At 42.9% G+C, this 12,789-nt stretch overlaps 1 protein-coding gene across 1 annotated transcript in view; it reads left to right on the top strand.

Moving 5' to 3' along the window:
- Positions 1–12,789, top strand: part of dvl3b (dishevelled segment polarity protein 3b) — a 126,482-nt gene that overhangs the window by 9,748 nt on the left and 103,945 nt on the right. The window lies entirely within an intron of this gene.

Genomic DNA, 12,789 nt, shown 5'->3' with positions numbered 1-12,789 from the left:
ATTTTAACATCTGGTTAGTGACAGGCTGGGACCAGTCCCCTTCTCACTGCAATTTGGTCTCTTACTATTCCAGGACAGGAAGCACAGATATTGTAGTAAAAAAGCAAAACATTGCAGATGCTGGAAATCTGAAATAAAAACAGAAAATGCTGGAAAAACTCAGCAGGTCTGGCAGCATCTGTGGAGAGAGAAACAGAGTTAACATTTTGAGTCTAATATGACTTCCTCTGAAGAAAAATCTTATTGGACTCAATGTTAACTCTGTTTCTCTCTCAACAGATATTGTAGATTGGTTCCTAGCTCCCATCATCTCATTGCAGTCATTGGACTTAATTCAGCACCTCGACCAATAACCTCGAACCTATCAAAGCATTTGTGCTGGAAGTTTTGACCCGCTAATGTAAGCAAAGTAATGCAAAGGTTGGAAATCTGAAATCCAAACTGAAATGCTGAGATACTCAACAGATCAGGCAGCATGTGCAGAGAGAGAAACAAAGTCAACATTTCTTACGAACATAGGAACAGGAGTAGGCCATTCAGCCCCTCGAGCCTGCTCCACCATTCAGTTAGATCATGGCTGATCATCTACCTCAAGATCACTTTCCCGCATTATCCCCATATCCCTTGATGTCAGCTTCCACAGCCCTCTGGGGTATATAATTCCAAAGATTCACCAGCCTCTGAGTGAAGAAATTCCTCCTCATCTCAGTCCTAAATGGCCCACCTTTACTAAAGATTATGTTCCCTGTTTTTTCTTCATCAATCTGAAACTTTTGTCTCCACAAATCTTAACCAGCCTCTGTCATAGGTACTTCACGTTGTTCATGTTCTACTCAGTCAGGATTAGACCATGTGACCCCCTAAAGCACCCCTCCGGCTTTCTGCTAAACCATCTTGATACAGTTTTCAATCAGTAGTGAGTGGCTTTGAGGCAGGAGCAGGTTCCTACAAAATTATGATGACCCTTTATAAAACAGTGATTTAGTTTACACTGGAGTATAGTGTCCCGCTCTGGGCACCTTTTGGAAAGATGTGAAGGCTTAAGAGAGGGTGTAGAATGATTCCAGGGATGAGGAAGTTCATGTATGTAAGTAGATTAGAGAAACTAGGATTGTTCTCCTGAAGTTTGAGAGGAGATTCGATAGAGGCGTTCAAAATCTGGAGGGTCCTAGACAGAGTAGATAGGGAGAAACTGTTCCCGTTTGTGGAAGGGTTGAGAACCAGAGGTCACCAATATAAGGTGAATGGCAAAAGAACCAACAATGAGATGAGGAAAAGCCTTTTTATGCAGTGAGAGGTTAGGATCTGGAATGCACTGCCTGAGACTGTGGTGGGGGCAGATTCAATCAAGGCTTTCAAAAGGGAATTGGATAAGGACCTGAAGAAAGAAAATTTTCAGGGCGGGGAGTGGGACTAGCTAAATCACTCGTGCAGAGAGCTGGCACAGTCACAATGGGCCAAATGGCCACCTCCTGTGCTTTAGCCATTTTATGATTCCATTCTATCATTTCCTCTCCTCTCATTATGAAAATACTAGAATGATGGATAGAATAAAGACTAGTTGGTCTTGTTACATCTGACAACAGCAGCAACTTGCTTATATAGCATCCTTAAAACAGTAAACCACCTCAAGGCACTTCATGGGAATGTAATCAGACAAATATTGACACCAAACCATATAAGGAGACATTTGGATAGGTGGCCACAAGCTTGCTTTAAAAATTTGGTTTTAAGAGCACCTTAAAGGAGGAGAGAGAGGTGGTGAAGTTTAGGAAGGGAATTCCAGGGCTTGGAGCTCAAGCAGCTGAAGCCATGGCCACCAATGGTAGTGCGATTAAAACCGGGTTGCTTGAGAGGGCAGAATTGGAGGAGCGCAGAGATCTTGGAGGGTTGTTTGACAGGAGGAAGTTACAAAGATAGGGACAGGTGAGGCCATAGAGAAATTGAATACAAGGCTGTAAATTTTAAATTAACCATAAGCCAGTGTAGGTCAGCAGGCAGAGGATGCGGAGGGACAGGACTTGGTGTGAGGATATGGGCAGCATTGTTTTGAATGAACTCAGGCTTATGGAAGATGGAGGCCGGTCACATTACACCCCTACCCACCAGGTGTACAGGAATTAGTTCAACTCTCTTTTTTGAATATTAGTGGTGAATTTACACTCATTACACCTGTAAACCCACCCTAAAAGGACTTGGATTTGTATAGCACTTTCCATGACCTCAGGATGTAATGTAGGAAACCCAGCAGCCAAATTACACACAACAAGGTCCCACAGACAGCAATGTGATAATGACCAAATAAACTGTGTTTAGTAATGTTTATTGAGGGATAAATGTCAGCTCAGGAACCCAGGGAGAACACCCCTGCTCTTCTTCAAAATAGTGCCATGGAATCCTTCACGTTGACCTGTGAGGGCAGATTGGTCTCCGGTTTAACCAAAACACGGCAGTGCAGAGCTCCCTCAGAACTGGGCAATCTGGGGATTGGGATTTGAACCCACAACCTTCTGACTCATAGGCAAGGCTGCTAATTACCGAGCCACGGCTGACGCCTAGTGTCATACAGCTCAAAATACTTCACCAACCGCAAGGGTGATTTGCCATGTGGTCCCAAAGATTGTGCTTATTTTAGCGCATTACGGTCTGTGGCAATTGTTCCAGCTAACACTCGCCCTCACACAGAACCACGGTGTAACTGTGTCTAGCGGAGAGAAGAGTGGGATAGAGAAAGAGAAAGGGGGAACCATGGAGAACTGGGTACGATAGTATTAAGTAATGATTTGTAATGTTGTATACCTCAGTAAATGCTTCCAACTTTTACCATTCTTTTGTTTTATTTTACACCAGAAATTTTCACTGCAGTGTGTCTTTACCTGATCGCTTTGTGTTCTTGTCACTTATGCTCTATCCTCACTTGTTTCTCCCTGTCTGTCATTGTCTCTCTGTGCCTTTTACTGTCTCTTTTGCCCTGTGTTTAATTCCTCATACTGTTTTCCTTAAATTCCCAGTCTCTTACTCCGCCTGTTTTCTCCTTCAAACTGCGTCCCAGTCTAGTCTCTTTCTCTCACTCTACTCCGTCTGTCTCACTAGCTCTTATTTTGTCCATTGTATTTGTCACCTCCTTCCTCTTACCCTGTCCATGTCTCAATGTCTGCCCTGCAACTTAACATTTTATCTATACCTGACAAGATCAGTGTTAGATGTAGAAGAGCATAGAGTTTTCAGATGTTACCCAAAGGTACTGATTGAGATTCTCTGTACGTGTGCATTAAGCACACAAGGAGTTGGCTGTTCTGTGAGCTGTCACACTGCCTGTGTGTGAACAATAGACAGGCAGATGGACAGATGTAGCAGACTTGAGTACTTCTTTACATACATGACTAAATGTGCTCAATGGGAAGTGGCAGCTTCCATATATCACTGGACAATGCTCTGTAGTGATTTCAATAATGTGTACTGGTTGGGGGTGGGGTGACATTTTCATAATGTGCCCATTTAAACTGTGAAAAACATCCGGCAAGACAGCTATAGATTCTGTACTTCCAGTCTTGTATAATGGAGAGTACATTTAAAATTGTAAGTACTAGGGTACTAGTGGGTGCAATTCTGTCACTGTATAACACTGGGGTACAGTATTGCTGGGGACAGGTCTGTCACTGAATAACACGGGTACAGTACTGGTGGGGACAGGTCTGTCACTGTATAACACTGGGGTACAGTACTGGTGGGGACAGGTTTGTCATTGTATAACACTGGGTACAGTACTGGTGGAGACAGGTCTGTCACTGTATAACACTAGTGGGAATGGGTCTGTCACTGTATAACACTGGGGTACAGTACTGGTGGGGACAAGTCTGTCACTGTATAACACTGGTGGGGATGGGTCTGTCACTGTATAACACTGGGGTACAGTACTGGTGGGGACAGGTCTGTCACTGTATAACACTGGGGTACAGTACTGGTGGGGACAGGTCTGTCATTGTATAACACTGGGGTACAGGTTGATCAAAGAGCCTTGACATTTGATGGGCCAATTGTAACATTTCCTGTCATGTAGTTATACCCGTGCACCAAGTAAACTGACAGCCACACACTGTAGTACCACTGAGACCCTTTATGTCATTGAGCATCTGAGGAAGGCCTTGGAATTGTAACGCAATCATTTACTGATTGATTGCAGAAAGCAAAACCCTGGATGCACATCAATCAAAAGTGAGTTCGTGATTAGCATCTGTGGCAGTCTTGTTACCGTTTCACACATTCTAATTTTATTGGCTCAATGCTGGTACATGGACCCAGAGACACTGGCTTCCCAATGCCCATTCTTCCTCAGCACAGTGAGAGTTAATAGACTGTTCAACTGTGGTGAGCATCGCTGCCGGGCCTGACCCTGACACCTACACAAAAGTTGTTGGAGTTGAGACCTGGAGTGGGATCCGTGCCTTTTGTTTTTGCTCCTGTCCTTCAGAGAGCAAACTGAGGCAAATTGCTGCATTGTTGGAGATGCCATGTTTCAAGAGAGATGTTTGACTGAGGCCCCATCTGCTATCTCGGGTCAGCATTAAAAACACCAAAGTTCCACTTAGTAGAAGAGTGGAAGAAGTCTATCCAGTGTCCTAGCAAATATTTATCCCTCAATCAGCATCACACAAAAGTAAATTCTCTGGTCATTTATTGGCTGCTGTGTTTCCTACATTACAGCATTGATTACATGTAAAAAGAAAAACATTTTGGGACGCCCTGGGCTCATGAATGATGTTACATTAATACAAGCCAGTCTTAAAACCGGTAAATGCTGGAAATACCCAGTGGGCCAGGCAGCATCTGTAATGGGAGAAACAGAGTTAACATTTCAGGTCGATTACCTTTCTTTGGAACAGCTCTTAGCCTTGACACCCTCACTTAAAAAATACCTGTCGATGTCAGTCGTCAAAGATCCAATTGACCCACAGCAGTCTTTTACGAAGAGAGAATTCCTATTTCCCTGCACTCATTGACATAAAAACAAAGCACATCAGAAATATAAGAAAAAAACCCAGGTCCATTGGTTGCCTAGAGAGGAAAACGAAGAGGATGGGGTTAATGTTTAAGCTGTAGACCCTTCTTTAGATCTAATCAGAGCAACACCAGATTAGCAGTGTGCTGTGGTAATGAAATGTTTTCAGGGAGATCACTTCATTGTAACGTTCCCCACTACTCCCCACCCCCCAATCCCCTGTCAGACAGCTGCTGTGCAGCACAGTTGACCTGGAAGAGTGACACAGGCTTTTAAAATTCAGTCAGCCTGGAGTGGGTGTGATGGTGTGGTGGGTGATTTTTCTATTGCTTTGAGGCTCTCTATTGACACACTTGACAGAACTATAATGATTTAACTGACTTATCGTGATGCCAGATGGTATGAGGATGGTACAGTGCTCCACACGCTGACAATCGAACACTGCTCCACAAGAGGCCACAGCCGCCCCTGTTCTCATTAAGCATGGTGACCAAGAACGGTTTTGTTCATCTGTTTATCAGCAGGATATCGTCTCTGTACAGACTGGCCCCTGACCTGTGAATTAATAAGAACTTAAGAAATAGAAGCAGGAGTAGGTCATATGGCCCCTCGAGCCAGCTCCACTGTCCAACCCCTTCTCCATCAACAACACTTTCCCAACCGATCTCTATATCCCTTCTTTCCCTTTGTGTCCAAAAATCTTATCAACCTTAGTCTTGAATATAGTCCGTGGCTGAGCGACCACAGCTCTCTGGGGTAGAGAATTCCAAAGTTGCACAAGCCTCTGAAGAAGTTTCTCCTCATCTCAGTCTTAAGTGACTGACTCCTTATCCTGAGACTGTGACCCTGATTTCTAGATGTTTCAGCCAAGGGAATAAGGCCCCTCAGCATCTACCCTATCAAGCTTCCTATTTTTCAATGAGATTAGTTCTCTTACTGCTAAACTTCAGAAAATATAGGCCCATTCCACTTAGAATGTGGAACATGCTAGAGCATGGAGTGTTTGAAGTGAATGGCATAGGTGCTTTTTGATGGGAAGCTGGATAAATACATGAAGAAGAAAGGGATATGCCAAAAGGGTAAGACCAAGACGGTTGGAAGGAGGCTCATATGAAGCATAAACACCAACATAGACCTGATAGGCCAAATGACCTGTTTCTCCTCTGTACCTTCTATCTACTATTGCAAGAGGGATGGAGGATAAAAGTGGGGAAGTCTTCCTATAACTGTACAGGGCATTGGTGAGACCACACCTGGAGTACTGTGTACAGTTTTGGTCTCTTTACTTAAGGAGAGATATGCTTGCATTGGAGACAGTTCAGTTTACTAGGCTGAGGGTTTGTCCTATGAGGAAAGGTTGAGCAGGTTGGGCCTATGCTCAATGGAGTTTAAAAGAATGAGAGGTGATCTTATTGAAATATATAAGATTCTGAGAGGGCTTGACAGGGTGGGTGCTGGAAGGATGTTTCCCCTCATAGGAGAATTTAAAATTAGGGGGCACAGTTTAAAAATAAGGGGTCTCCCATTTAAGACAAAGATAAGGAGGAATTTCTTCTCTCAGGAGGTCATTGATCTTTGGAATTCTCTCCCCCAGCGAGCAGTGGAGGCTGAGTCATTAAATATATTTAAGGCCGAGTTAGACAGATTTTTGATCTGTAAGGGAGTCAAAGGTTATGGGGGCAGGCAGGAAAGTGGAGTGAAGGCCACAGTCTGGTTAGCCATGATTTTATTGAATGGTGGAACAGGCTTGATGGGCCAAATGGTCTACTCCTCCTATTTCTTATGACCTCAGCAAACTGTCTTGATGTTTGTCTCTTCAACCAGATTGGAGCAAGGAAGTTAGAATGAGAGGCAGGGTGACAGGTATGGATTGGAATAGATAGAGCAGGTTTGGGATAGAATGGGAAGAGTTTGACCTTGATGTTCTTCCATTGGTGCATTCCTCCATTTCTCATTCTCAGCTTCATGCTCTCTCTCTTATTCATGCATGTCAACCTGAGCAAAAGCTCAGCAAAACAATCCAAGCATTCATAATGATGGTGCAATTCTCTGTTAAACAACAGCAACTTGCGTTTCTATAGCACCTTTTAATATAATCAAATGATGTTTCAAGGTGCTTCGTAGGAGAGTAATCAAATAAAATTTGATGCTGAGCCACATATGGAGGTTTTAGGAAAAGTTCGATAGAAGAGGCAGGTTTTAAGGATTGTCTTAAAAGAGAAAAGAGAGGTTCAGGGAGGAAATTCCAGAGCTTGGAGCTTAAGTAGCTGTAGGTGTGGCCGCTAATGGTGGGGGGATGAAAATTGGAGGTGTAAAGTAGGTCAGAATTGCTAAATTTGAGATTCGGGAATCTGTAGCAGTGAAACCTAACACACCAATCATCTCCTCAGTATGCGACAGGCTTGCTGCCTGCAATGTGCAGTGACATTGTACAGCATTTGCATTCAGATTAGGCCCAATCTCCTGCCAATTATTCCCCATGTGGAGGAGGAGTGGGTGAAGTGAAGTTGTATTTGTGGAGCAGACAAACAAAGAACTATATAAGCACGGTGCCAGCCTCTGAGTCAGAAGGCTGTGGGTTCAAATCCCTGCATGCCTAGGTACTTGAGCACAAAATCTAGGCAGACACTCGCAGTGCATTTCTGAAATATGCTGCACTGTCAGAGATATGCTGTTATTGGTGATGAGACATTAAAATGAGACCCCTTGTCCCCTCTGGTGAATGTAAGGCCCCATGGCACGATTTTGAAGAGGATTAGGGAGCTCTCCCGCAGTGCCCTGTCCAATATTTATCCCTCAACCAACACCACTAAAAAAAATAGATTATCCGGTCAATATCACATTGGTATTTGTGGGATCTTGTGTGTAAATTGGCTACCAAATTTCCTACATTACAACAGTTACTACACTCCGAAAGTACTTAATTAGCTGTAAAGTGCTTTGGGACTGTGGGGGGTATGAAAGGCGCTGTATAAATGTAAGGCTTTTTTTATCACCTTCCATATCCTCAGGGCACTCCAAAATGCTTTACAGCCAATTAATTAGTTTTGCAATACAATCATTGTTCTACTGAAGGCAAGCACGGAGCCAATTTTGAGCCCAAGAACAGTCAGTGAAATAAATGAGCAGGTAATCTGTTTTTAATGATGTGGGTTGAAGGATAGGTGTTGGTTAGAGAACTGGGAGAATTCCTCTGTTCTTCTTTGAACAGAACCAAGGGATTGTTTACGTCCCCCTTAGAGGGCAGACAGGTCCTTGGTTTAACATTATAACTAAATGATGGCACTTAGCTCTGACAATGCATTGCTCCCCCAGCACTGGGTCTAGATCATGTGTGGAAGAAGCGTTAAATTGTTTAGTGTAAAGAGCAAAATGAAATGTTGCAAACAAATATTTGCTCTGTAACAACCCGTTCAAATTGAAAGGAATCAAATTGCAGCGATTTGTGGTCTGTGGTGAGGCTGGTGATTTTACCGCGGTTTCCTGCCGTGGTATCTCTGCCTCTGCCACTTCCTGTCTGCTCTATGCTGTTAGGCAATCTGAAGAGGGTTTTTTCCTTCCTGAAAGGCAGTCTTTATCTGAATAACACACCCAGTGTTGTGTGTCTGTTGGCTTTGGCTGATGCTCGACTAAGAGTCGAGAGAGCAAGGTGGGGGTCAGGACATTAAACTACGTGGCACATGGGTGTTTCCCCTTATTCCCTCTTCCATTTTGATTTAGTGAGTTTTATTTCTCTTAAATCAAAGTGTAGAAACATTGACCTGGCATTCCAGCGTACTCAATATTGGAACCAGACTGGAAAACGTAATTCTGATCTTCACATAAGGAGATAGAAACTAACGTTATGGGTCAGAAATTTACCAGATAACAGATAACAATTCATTTGGAGGTGGAGAACAGAGTGAGAATAATCTAAATGGAAGGTTCTGTCTAATTGACCATACTTAATCCTGTGAAGAAGTAACAAGAGCAGACAAGTGCAATGTAGTAGATGTGGTACACAGACAACGACAATAACTTGCATTTATATAGCACCTTTAAAGTAGTAAAGTGGCCAAATGGAGGGTTATCCAAAAATTAAATTTGACACCAAGCTATATTAGGAGGTATTAGAACATGTGACTGAAATTTTGATCAATTAGGTAGGTTTTAAGCAGCAACATAAAGGAGGAGAGAAAGGCAGAGAGGTTTGAGGAGGTGACTCCAGATCTTAGGTTCAGCATTGGTAAATTGATGAAAATCAAAGATAAGCAAGATGCCGGAATTAGAGGAGTACAGAGATCTCAGAGGCTTTTGGGGCTGGAGACGAATATAGAAATAGGGAGCGGTGAAGCCATGTTTTAAAAACATGTTGTTTTAAAACAAGAATGAGAATTTAAAGTCAAGGCATTGCTTAAACAGCAGCCAACATACGGGTGATGCATGAACAGGACTTGGGACGAATTAGGACATGGGCAGCAGAGTTTTGAATGAGCTCAAGTTTGTGGAGGGTGCAGGATGGGAGGGCAGCCAGGAGGCCTTTGCAGTTGTTGAGTCTCGAGGTAATAAAGGTCTGGATTCAGCAGGAAATGAGCTGAGGCAGGGCTGGAGGTGGGTGATGTTATGAAGGTGAAAGTAGGCGGTCTTAGTGATGGAGAGGTTATGGGGCTGGAAGGTCAGTTCAGGATCAAATGGGATGCCAAGGTTGTGAACAGTCAGTGTCAGCCTCAGAGAAAGGTCAGTGAGAGCAATGGGGTCAGTGAATAGGGAATGGAGTTGGTGGTGGGGATGGAAGACGATGGGTTTGGTCTTCCCAATATTTATTTGCTCATTCAAGACTTTGAGAAGGCTCCACATAAAATACTTCTGACAACGGTCAAGATGTATGAGTCAGGGGTCAAGTAGTTGAATGGATTAAAAGATGGTTAGAGAAATTAAAAGAAAGAGTTGGAATTAAGTGAAGTTACTTAGACTAGTGGGAAGTGGTGTTTTGTAGGGATTAGTGCTGTGCTGTTCAGTTTCTATAAATGATTCGCTCTCAGAACTAGAAATATGGTGTCAAGATTTGCAGATGATACTAAATTATGGGGTATAATTAGTAATGTCCTTTAATCTTCCAAAATTCTGGTAAGGTCCCAGTGGATTGGAAAACCACAAGTATAACACCTCTATTCAAGAAAGTAGGGAAACAAAGCAGGAAACTATAGACCAGTTAGCCTAACATCTATCATTAGGAAAATACTAGAATCCATTGGTAGCAGGACATTTAGAAAATCATAATTCAATTAGGCAGGGTCAAGATGGTTTTGTGAAAGGGAAATTATGTTTGACAAATTCATTAGAGTTCTTTGAGGATGTAATAAACAGTGGGGATAAAGAAGGACCAGTAGATGTGGTGTATTTGGATTTCAAAAAGGCACTTGACAAGGTGCCACATAAAAGGTTACTACACAAGATATGAACTCACGGTGTTGGGAGTGATATGGATAGAAGATTGGCTAACTGCCAGGAAACAGGGTCAAGATAAATGGGTCATGTTCAGGATAGCAAACTGTAAACAGCGGAATGCCACCAGGATCAGTTCAGAGGCCACAACTATTTATGCTATATATTAATCACCTGGATGAAGGAGCTCACTGTATTGTAGCCAAAATTCCTGATGATGCAAAAAGGCTGCAGAGGGCTATAGATAGTTTAAGTGAGTGGGCAAAAGTTTTACATGGAGTATAATGTGGGAAAATGTGAGGTTATGCACTTTGGCGGGAAAAATAAAAAGCAGAAAATGATTTCAACGGAGAGAGACTGCAGAATGCTGCAGCACAGAGGGATCTGGGTATCCAATGAATCACAGAAAGTTAGCATGCAGGTATAGCAAGTAATTAGGAAGGCACATGGAATGTTGGCCTTTATTGCAAGCGGGATGTTAGATGATGTAAAATTGTAGCAAGACTTCCCTACCTTTATACAGGGCATTGGTGAGACCACACCTAGAGTATTGTATACAGTTTTGGTGTCCTTACTTAGGGAAGGATATACTTGCATTGGAAGCAGTTCAAAGAAGATTCACTAGGTTAAATCCTGGGATGAAGCGGTTGTTTTATGAGGAAAGGTTGAGCAGGTTGGAATTGAGAAGAATAGGAGGAGTCCTTATTGAAACATAAGATTCCGAGTGGGCTTGACAGGGCAGATTCTGTGAGGGAATCTAGAAATAGGGAGCACAGTTTGGAAATAAGTGTTCTCCTATTTAAGACTGAGATGAGAAGAAATTTCTTCTCTGAGGGTTGTTAGAATTCTCTTCCCCAGAGAGTCATGGAGGCTGGGTCATTGGGTATATCCAAGGCTGAGTTAGACAGATATTTTATCGACAAGGGAGTCAAGGGTTGGGGAGTAGGCCAGAAAGTGTATTTAGGCCACGACCATATTGGCCAAGATCTTATTGAGTGATGGAGCAGGCTCAATGGGCTGAATGGCCTACTCCTGGTTCTATTTCTTATGATCTTATGTGGAGGATTGCATCAAAGTACAGGAAGAGATAACAGACTAGCTTTCATTTCCTGACTATGTTACTTAATTTGTTCCAAATGGGTTAGTGTCGGTCATAAATTAATGCCATTTGGAAAATCGAAGCATCCATGTGTTTTGGGTCCACTGCAACCCTAATACAAGAACAGAAAATGCTGGAAATACTCAGCAGGTCAGGCAGCATCTATGGAGAACAAAACAGAGTTAACACTTCAGGTCAATGACCTCTCGCCAGAAGACAAAAGGCCATCAACCCAAAACGTTAGCTCTGTTTTTCTCTCCACATTTGCTGCCTGGCCTGCTGAGTATTTCCAGCATTTTCTGTTCTTGTTTCAGGTTTCCAGGAATCACAGTATCTTGCTTATGTACCATTGCATCTCTGCCTGTGCCTGCTGAGTACTCGCTGTTCGAAACCCAACCTAATTGTGTTCCCAAAAACGGAGGCTCACTCGGTCTTACACTGTTATCTGGGTCAGTGGATTGTTTGGGTTCAAGGTCCACTCCAGAGTCTTGAACCCATAATCAAAGAAAGAAAGAACATAAGTCAGTGGATCTCACCTGGATTGTAAGGTCTTAACAGAATAATCTTAGGGTCTTTTTGAGGATATAAATAAAACGTCAGTTATTGCACAACCTGACTTAAACTGGAGAACAGAAGATCCTGGAGAAATTCTTTTTTTAGGTATTCGAGTTTCTAAGAAAGAAAAGACTTGCATTTATATAGCGCCTTTCATGACCTCAGGAAATGCCAAATCCCTTCACAGCCAATTAAGTGTTTTTGAAGTGTGGCCATTCTTGTAGTAAGGGAAACATGCGGCTAATTTGGACACAGCAAGCTCCCACAAAGAGGTATTTGGGTGTCCTTGTACATGAATCACAGAAAGTTAACATGGAGGTACCCATGCACTTAAGAAGGAAAATGGTATGTTAGCCTATTTCAAGGCATTTAGAGTGCAAGAGTAAGGAAGTCTTGTGATGAGACCACACCTGGAATACAGGGTACAGTTTTGGTTTCCTTACTTAAGGAAGAATATACTTGCCTTAGAGAGGATGCAGCCAAGATTCACAAGATTAACCCCTGGAAGACAGGGTTGTCTTTCACGGGGCAGCTGGGGTAAAAAGGGCCTGTACTTTCCGAAGTTTAGAAGGATGGCAGGTGAACTTATAAAATTCTCAGCATCAGGGAAGATGCTGAGAGGGTGTTTCCTGTGGCGGGAGAGTCAAGAACTAGGGAGCACAGTCTAAGGATTAAGGATAAGCCGTTTAAGACTTGAGATGAAAAAATTCTT

This window comes from Cetorhinus maximus, chromosome 19 (genome assembly GCF_964194155.1).
Source record: "Cetorhinus maximus chromosome 19, sCetMax3.hap1.1, whole genome shotgun sequence".
Taxonomy (NCBI): domain Eukaryota; kingdom Metazoa; phylum Chordata; class Chondrichthyes; order Lamniformes; family Cetorhinidae; genus Cetorhinus; species Cetorhinus maximus.
The sequence above is the reverse complement of the archived record's forward strand: the minus strand, read 5'-3'. Positions and strand labels throughout refer to the sequence as shown.